Source organism: Schistocerca gregaria, chromosome 2 (assembly GCF_023897955.1).
Source record: "Schistocerca gregaria isolate iqSchGreg1 chromosome 2, iqSchGreg1.2, whole genome shotgun sequence".
Lineage (NCBI taxonomy): Eukaryota > Metazoa > Arthropoda > Insecta > Orthoptera > Acrididae > Schistocerca > Schistocerca gregaria.
Genome location: NC_064921.1, coordinates 565623103 through 565624882, shown reverse-complemented (window position 1 = coordinate 565624882; position 1780 = coordinate 565623103). Strand labels below are relative to the sequence as shown.

The window sequence follows — 1780 nt, the reverse complement described above, 5'->3', positions numbered from 1 at the left end:
TACATTTCTTCAAGATTCTTACTCAAATTCTCAGCCTGTCTAATGTTTTTCCTACCGTTTGTTACATGGGATCATTACACTTTACGTCGCTCCGAATGGTTATTCCCAGGTATTTTGCAATTGGTACTGTTTCTAGTGATTGTCACAAGTATACATAAGTGATCTGGCAGGCATGGTCGGGAGCAAGCTACGGTTGTTGGCTGACGATACTGTGGTGAGCAGGAAGGTGTCGAAGATAAGTGACTGTAGGTTGATACAAGATGACCTAGACAAGATTTTAAGTTGGTGTGACGAATGACAGCTGTCTCTGTAAGTTAGAGCGGATGAGCAGGAAAAACAAAACCTTAATGTTCGAATACAGCATTAGTAGTGTCCTGGCTGACACCTTTGAAATATCTAGCCATAAAGTTGCGAAGCGGTATGAAATGGAATGAGCCATGTGAGAATTGTGGTAGGGAAGGTGAATGGTCGACTTCGGTTTATTGAGAGAATTTTAGGAAAGTATAGTTCATGTGTATATGTCACCGCAAATAGGACGGTAGTGTGACATATTCTTTAGTACTGCTCGGGTGTTTTGGATCCGCACAAGGTCGGATTGAAAGAAGACATCAAAGTAATTCAGAGACGAGCTGCTAGATTGGTTAGCGGTAGGATATGCTTCGAGAGCTCAAGTGGAATTCCTGGAGGGCTAAAATAGCTCTGAGCACTATGGGAATTAATTGCTGAGGTCATCAGTCCCCTAGAACTTAGAACTACTTAAACCTAATTAACCTAAGGACATCACACACATCCATGCCCGAGGCAGAATTCGAACCTGCGACCGTAGGGGTCGCGCGCTTCCAGACTGTAGCGCGTAGAACCGCGTGGCCACTCTCGCCGGCTCCGTGGAGGGAAGAAGACATTGATTTCGAAGAGCTCTACTGAGAAAGTTTAGAGAACCGACATTTGAAGCTAACTGCATAACGATCCCACTGCCGCCAACATACATTTCGCGAGGGACCGCGAAGAAAAGATACGAGAAATAAGGGCTGATATGGAGGCATAAAGACAGTCGCTTTTCCCTCGCTCCATCTGCGAGTGAAGGAGGAAAGAAAACGACTACTTGTGGTACAGGACACCATCCGTCACGCATCGCACTGTAGCGTGCGGGGTTAGTAAGTAGATGTTGACGTAGAAGTAGAGGGAAACAGGTGTGACGTGAAGTCACGAACAGGTATGCGCCCATTTTTATGCAATTTTAAGGTTGCATTAGTGCTATTGAGTTTCGCATTGTCTTATGGATAAGAAAGATGACTCCATACCTATGTATGACATCATCACCAAGCCTTGAATAATTTGATGAAGAAACGCACAATTAAAGGAAGCAGCCACCACACAGTCTGCGACTTCCTTTTTTCTTTCTTTTTTTTGCATTGTGTCAACAATAGTGCTAATAGAATGAGATTTTCACTCTGCAGCGGAATGTGCGCTTATATGAAACTCCCTGGCAGATTGAAACTGTGTGCCGGACCGAGACTCGAACTCGGGACCTTTGCCTTCCGCGGGCAAGTGCTCTACCAACTGAGCTACCCAAGCACAACTCACGCCCCGTCCTCACAGCTTTACTTCTGCCAGTACCTCGTCTCCTCCCTTCCAAACTTTACAGAAGCTCTCCTGCGAACCTTGCAGAACTAGCACTCCTGAAAGAAAGGATATTGCGGAGACATGGCTCAGCCACAGTCTGGGGGATCTTTCCAGAATGAGATTTTCACTCTGCAGCAGAGTGTGCGCTGATATGGAA

General features: G+C 45.7%; 1 non-coding gene across 1 annotated transcript; it reads right to left on the bottom strand.

Moving 5' to 3' along the window:
• Window positions 1–1501: 1501 nt before the first annotated feature.
• On the bottom strand, window positions 1502–1576 carry Trnap-cgg (transfer RNA proline (anticodon CGG)). Its single transcript has one exon. It is a non-coding gene; the product is annotated as a tRNA-Pro (tRNA).
• Between the last annotated feature and the right edge of the window lie 204 nt (window positions 1577–1780).